This window comes from Oncorhynchus masou, chromosome 13 (genome assembly GCF_036934945.1).
Source record: "Oncorhynchus masou masou isolate Uvic2021 chromosome 13, UVic_Omas_1.1, whole genome shotgun sequence".
NCBI classification, from domain to species: domain Eukaryota; kingdom Metazoa; phylum Chordata; class Actinopteri; order Salmoniformes; family Salmonidae; genus Oncorhynchus; species Oncorhynchus masou.
Window position 1 is genome coordinate 40,146,451 of NC_088224.1, and position 7,513 is coordinate 40,153,963.

Here is a 7,513-nt window from a genome sequence, read left to right on the forward strand (position 1 = left end):
CAAGGGATTTTGTTTGGTGTTAATAAGTGTATGAATGTAATAGAAGTGCATTTGTTGAATTGGGTATTTTTGAGGATTGCTTACTACATGTTAGAGAGAGAGTATTGTTGTGTGTGGGTTGTTGAAATACGCATGTTGCAGGAGTGAGACAGGGACCACGTTTGTGTCTTACGCCTCCATGTACCCTGGTCACTTTAATAATGTTTACATAATGTTTTACCCACTTTAACTGTATGTAGTGTATTCTAGCCATGGCCCATCCTATACAGCTGATCGTCCTCGCAGTGGCAGACCACATGTAACAACACCTGCACAGGATCGGTACATCTGAACATCACACCTGTGGGACAGGTACAGGATGGCAACAACAACGTCCACATTGCATAAGTGGTCAGTTGTTGGCTCTCAGTGTGATTTTTGCTCAAAAGAGGTAGCCATTTTTCCTCCCGGTCCTAGTGAAAAGCCAACTGTCCCGGTTGATATTATCGAATAGATATTTGAAAAACACCTTGAGGGTTGATTATAAAAAACGTTTGCCATGTTTCTGTCTATATTATGGATATAATTTGGAATTTTTGTCTGTTGTCGTGACCGTTATTTCCGGTGGATTCCTAGGCATAACGCATCAAACTAACGGAGGTATTTGGATATAAAAAATATCTTTATGGACCAAAAGGAACATTTGCTGTCTAACTGGGAGTCTCGTGAGTGAAAACATCCAAAGCTCATCTAAGGTAAACGATTAATTTGATTGCTTTTCTGATTTTCGTGACCAAGTTAACTGCCGCTAGGTGTACATAATGTTTTGTTAGTATATCGATAAACTTACACAAACACTTGTATTGTTTTCGCTGTAAAGCATAATTTCAAAATCTGAGACGACAGGGTGATTAACAAAAGGCTAAGCTGTGTTTCACTATATTTCACTTGTGATTTCACGAATATGAATATTTTCTAGTAAGATTATTTGACCGTTGCGCTATGCTATTTAGCGTAGTTGATGACAATTATCCCGGATCCGGGATGGGTGGTTCCAACTGATGCCATGAGATGTTGCTTCAAAATATCCACATATTTTTTTCTCCTCTTGATGCCATCTGTTTTGTGAAGTGCACCAGTCCCTCCTGCAGAAAAGCACCCCCACAACATGATGCTGCCACCTGCGTGCTTCACGGTTGGGATGGTGTTCTTCGGCTTACAAGCCTCCCCCTTTTTCCTCCAAACATAATGATGGTCATTATGGCCAAACAGTTCTATTTTTGTATTTTTTTTAAATGTCCTTTTTGGACATTTCTCCAAAAAGTACAATCTTTGTCCATATGTTCAGTTGCAAACGATAATCTGGCTTTTTAATGGCGGTTTTGGAGCAGTGGCTTCTTCCTTGCTGATCAGCAATTATTTTTCTGTGGTCTTGGCTGATTTCTTTGGATATTCCCATAATGTCAAGCAAAGACGCACTGAGTTTGAAGGTAGGCCTTGAAATACTGTCATGCCCTGACCATAGAGATTCCTTGGTTTTCTATGGTGTAGTAGGTCAGGCCGTGACTAGGGGGTGTTCTAGTTCAATATTTCTATGTTGGGGTTTTGTATGGTTCCCAATTAGAAGCAGCTGGTAATTGGGATCATATTTAGGTAGCCATTTTTCCCACCTGTGGTTGTGGGATATTGTTTTGTGCATGTGCACCACTACTTTCACGTTTCTTTGTTGGTTTACTGTTTTTTGTTTAAAGTTTCACAGTAATAAAGATGTGGAACTTCAATTACGCTGCGCCTTGGTCCGCTCATTACGACAATCGTGACAAATACATTCACAGGTACATCTCCAATTGACTCAAATTATGTCAATTAGTCAATCAGAAGCTTCTAAAGCCATGACATCATTTTCTGGAATTTTCCATGCTGTTTAAAGGTACAGTCAACTTAGTGGATGTAAACTTCTGACCCACTGGAATTGTGATACAGTGAAATAATCTGTCTGTAAACAATTGTTGGAAAAATGACTTGTGACATGCACAAAGCAGATTTCCTAACCGACTTGCCAAAACTATAGTTTGCTAACAAGATGTGTGTGGAATGGTTGAAAAGGGAGTTTTAATGACTCCAACCTAAGTGTATGTAAACTTACGACTTCAACTGTATGTATATGTAACGAGTACTTTGGAAATGTATGGAGTAAAAAGTACCTTATTTTCATTAGGAATGTAGTGAAGTTAAAGTAAAAGTTGTCAAAAATTAAAATAGTAAGTGAAGTGGAGATACCAATTTTTTTTTAACTTAAGTAGTACTTTAAAGTATTTTTACTGAAGTACTTTACACCACTGCCTGGAAAGTGCATACCCTCACACACTAAAACAAACATAACCCAACAAAAAACACACACCATTGAAGCAGTCAATTAAATGCCAGTTGGCAGAGACTTGGCAGAGATCCAGGGACATTTTTCTGGCAGTGATGTCATATCTTGTAATTTCCCAAATGTCAGCAGAGGTTTGTATTGGGCAAACAAAAACGGCAACAAACAACAAAGACATTAAGATAAGACAAACTGTCCCAACAAATGTTTTTAAAATTAAATTATGAAGCCTGTTCCTGGATATCAAGCATTTATGAACAAACACAATATTCTCTCTCTCTCTCTCTCTCAGCAGGATTTTGCAGTATTACATTTGTGTATGATGCTTTTGTTCCAGGATCCTGTTGTGCAACACAGTAGAGGTGGACAGATCTGCGTTAACAACACTATCTTTCCTGTGGTGTTGTTTCATCCTGTGTCCTGACAGCACTCACCTATCTGTGTCCTCAGGGGTTGGCTATCCGTCCTCACCTCAGACCCAAACACACTGGCCCATCCTGCTCGGAAGTCTCTCCACCCTGTCTGTCTCCTTCCATTCCGGAACTACAACACCCCCACATTAGCCATACCTTAGAGGGCAGGATGACAGACATGTGTCAACATGGTAGACGTGACAGGAGCATCACACAGATTATGCACGTATAGATTTGTATAGAAGTACATACATGCCTGGACACACACTCGTATAATAAATACCTACACACTCTTGAATGGACAGACACAATCGTATATGTATATACTTACTGTGCACTATGCAGACACACTTCACAAGAATGGGAGAGGATAATACAGTACATCCTTTCATAGACCATAGTGTTGTTATTGATGCAGTATGTGTCATGATTAACATGATAAAAGAGAACAGATTCTGATTTTTTTTTTGAAGTCACCTGAATATTATACATTCAGCAAGTCATACCCAGAAGGAAATTATGTCGCCAATCAACCTTTTTCCCGATTCAAATCTCCTCATTCTGCTAGACAATTTTCCTTATAACTCAACACAATCTGGTTATAAAAAAAAGTTGATGTCAACAATCCACTGTCACAGTTTCACTGCCAAATGATACAAATACATAGGTGATATAAGCGCATGATTTCTTTACATTATTACGTTTCCGGCGCAGATCACTTTTCTGAGGTGACTCATATTTGCCATCTACTGTGCTCTGCATTGAAATAGTCTGATGATGACTAATTCAGTATATGAGGTTAATGATTACTGTGTATGGCCTTGAGAGAGAGTGAATCACTCTTGTTGTTTAACTTGGAGATTGGAGGGATTTCTGACAGTGCCTCATCACCCCCCCCCCTCCCAATGGGGCAGGTGTTCTGGACTACCCTGACTCTAGCAGACAGATAGATAGCCTCTCCTCAGGGTGTGTGTAGGAACTACAGAGGCAAGCCACTGACCATACACCACTACACACAACACATCACACACAACAACCCAGGGTGGTCCTCTCATCACTGGGAAAACATTTTTAGAGAAATTAGCCTGTCAAGCAGACTGATTGCTTCACTGTTTTTGTGGTCATAAACAACTGCTGCTACTACTACTTTTCAATAGTAGACTCTTAGTGACATGTTTGTTTTTCATGTGTCTAAGGCTTGAGGTCTGTGTTGCATGCTTCCATATGATTTTGTGAAACAGAAACATTGTTTGTGAAGCACAAAAAAGCATACAAGATACAGTCAAAAACAAGATGCTGTAAACAGTCGAACAAGATGTTGTAAACAGTTCAACTTTTGGAGTAACATCATTTGAGTCATAAGAGTGGATACTTTACACAAACTATTTTTCAGCTTAGTGTGAATGTGAGGCTGTGAGCCTCCACAATGTACTGTTATTTCTCTATTGCGGTTTCATATTTTACTTGACTGAGGAATAAAAGGGTTTTGTGTAAACAGACATTTGTTGTGATATGGCGCAGCCGTAGCGCATCATGGATTAGCCCTAAAGTTGGAGAGAACAAAAACAGGTTTGGAGTTTCAGACGTTTTAATCTGTCTAATCCATAAAGCTGTGAAAATGACTTAGAGAAGGAGGGAGGGAGGGAGGGGTGAGGGAAGATAATCATTCAGTCATACAGAAGGCTAATTCTGGTCTAATTAGTGTTGCAGTGAAAAGTAAGACTGTGTCCCAAAATGGCACCTTATTTCCTATATAGTGCATTACTTTTGACCAGGGCCCATAGGGAATACACTCTTAGAAAAAAAGGTACTATCTAGGACCTAAAAGAGTGATTCAGCTGTCCCGATAGGAGAATCCTTTGAAGAACCCTTTTTGGTACCAAGTAGAATCCTTCTGGTTTCCATGTAAAACACTTTACACAGAGGCTTCTACATGGAACCCAAAATAGTTTCTACCTGTGAACCACAAGGGTTATACCTGGAACAAAACATGATTCTCCTATGGGGACAGCCGAAGAACCCTTTTGGAACCCTTTTTTCACAGAGGGTACCATTTGGGACAAAGCCCCAGACAAGGGACGCTTGAGATAGTGGAACATGAACCTTTTTGCATCAGTAATGCCCATTTATAAATGTAGATGGCAGGGATTGACAGAAAAGACAGAACATTTCAAGTACACTTATCTTTGCCATGTAAGAGAACATAAAGATTGAACCCAAAAAAAGAGGACGATGAGCATGATGATGATGATAAGTATGAACTGTTAAATGCAATGATATGATACATCAGTGGAGATAAATATGAGAGCAATGAATCTGACGAATGGTGATGATGATGACAACGCCAACAAGACTTGGGACTTAAGCACTTAGGACAGCAGCTGCTCTTATCCATTACCTTACCACCATACTGTAACTCTGTGAGCTGATTGATCGATCAGTCAGCACGCATGCAGCCCTACCTGGCCTGCTCTAACTAAAGTGTGGTGTGGCTGGGTTTAGTGGGGACGAAAGCAGACCAGGCCACAGACAGATGGGTGGTAATGAAAGCAGCCAGAGCCAGACAGGCCGATGAGACAGTGGTCCTCCCTCCCTCCGTGCATATGGGCTAATGGACTAACACATACAGTCAGGTATCCTACCAATTTGCACTGGGATTAGCCAGTCAGATTATAGAGAAGGCACGAGACTGCCCCAGTGTACAGTGCACAGTGTGCAGACAGCCTGAGAGGGAGAGGACTTGCTGGTGGCTGGAACAGTACTTGCTCTCTGTTCACTGCCAAATTAAGGGATGATGTGGAGACCTTGTTATGGCACTTAAAAAGACACACATAGATAAAGAGAGAGGGAAAGAAAGAGCTCAGAGCATATATGATGCGTTCACTCATTACATGGGCAGGTAATTGCAGAACTCAAACACACACACTGTGAGGGGAGCATTGTGATCAACCCCCTCCTCAACAGATGGTGTAGGAGGATGAGGGACTGACAAGCGATAATCTGTGATTACATATAGAATATTTTGATTATCATTGTGGCTGTAAATTCAAAATCAGATGTACCTCACAAACCTTTCCATTGGTGATCATCTGCTTAGTAGTCAAAGCTAATATGTTTGGCTCAGAAATGCTAGATTTGAAGCCATATTACAATTGGGCGTGGTGCTTTTATAAACTCCTCATATAGAAATTGACAATGTGCAGATTTGTAGCCTTTAGAGATCATATAAAGTCAGGCTTGGGAGTATTTATGAATGTGTTTACATCTGGTTAGGCTTATTGTTACATTTCATGGACATTGGCAGACGTTAGATGTCCATTACTACAACAGAAAGTACATTTATTATTCCTTACCTTACTCCTATGATAATTCTGTTTTTCTCTTCACTACAACGTTCTGCCTTTTTTAGTACCAAGAGCTTGATTTGAATGATATGTCTCACCTCCCTTTCACATCATCTCACTCATGACTGCCATGGAATTACACACCTGAAAAAATTCATGACATTTTACCACTCTATTAAAAATGTTCCCATAATCTCATACATTTCTATTCCTGTCAAATCACAAAATCAATCGAAAAACCACTAAAATGTTAATATACACTAAGTATTAACCATCCCCTCCCTCTTCTTGCATTACATGAAATACACCGGTCCAATTCCCATGAATTATGAATCAGTTGTAATAGATGGGATTAGGAGGGAGTGGTGGTGGTGGCAATATACCAGATATACAGTCGTGTTATCATATTTGTTTTCCATCCCCACGGCAGAGCACACATAGGGCCTAGAGGGACAGTTAAAGACTAGCAGGATTAAAGACAATTAGGGGGTTGATTGTTGTCAGAAAGGGGAGCAAAAGCAGATTAAATATGTTGAATTAGGTCAAAGTGATGATGATGGATAGAAGAAGGCGGGAGTAGGAGGAGGTGGGGGGAGGGGGGGTTGAGGTCAGAGAAACCGATTGCGATAACACTGAACTGAAGAGTGCCAAGAAATAAGTGGAGAGAGAGAGAGATTTCCTGATAAAATGTACAAAATATAAAACAGTTAGAGACTGTCAATTCCCAAAATGTGAAACCCTTTTCAAGGTTTCAAAGACCTCTCTGATGAGAGAAGGCTACCCGTCCTGTTGGGGGAGGACGCAGAGAGCTGTGGGTTGGCAGCGCACTACATTGCTGCCTGCCATAAGAAGAGGGACAGATGAGGGCCATGTCCTCTCCTGTATGCGTATTGTTATTGTTCAATGTATGGTTATTTTGACCCTTGGTTATTGTTGTTACTGTTGCCAGTTGACAATTTTGATTCTTACTATTTCATATTGTAAATATGTACATTGTTATGTAATGTGTGAGAGAGAGAGAGAGAGAGAGAGAGAGAGAGAGAGAGAGAGAGAGAGAGAAAGAGAGAGAGGCTATAATGGGACTAAGAGATATGTTATTGCCTAGTGATGTGTGAGTCAGGTAACCTCATCCACTGTACTTCTCCTGCTTTGCTCTCTGGGCGTGTCTGTCTGGGGTTTTTCCACTGTCTAGACACCACTGAATCAGCATAGGATGTTATCTTTGTTTTTACTCCACTCTTCCTCCTCCTCCTCTCATTCTTTTCCCCCTCTCGCTACCAGCGTAATTAGCAGACACTTTTATTGATCCTTGGGATTTGGGCCCAAATCCTCCATGTCTGGTAGACGGATCTGTGGCAAAGTCGCTCTGGGGGGGTTTTGGTGGGCGCCCCTGTAGACGAGCC

At 40.8% G+C, this 7,513-nt stretch overlaps 1 long non-coding RNA gene across 1 annotated transcript; it reads left to right on the forward strand.

The window, feature by feature from the left end:
- Positions 1-126: 126 nt before the first annotated feature.
- LOC135552311 (uncharacterized) lies at positions 127-4,241 on the forward strand. The gene is made up of 3 exons (XR_010457417.1): positions 127-351; positions 616-734; positions 2,804-4,241. It is a non-coding gene; the product is annotated as an uncharacterized LOC135552311 (long non-coding RNA).
- Positions 4,242-7,513: the final 3,272 nt, after the last annotated feature.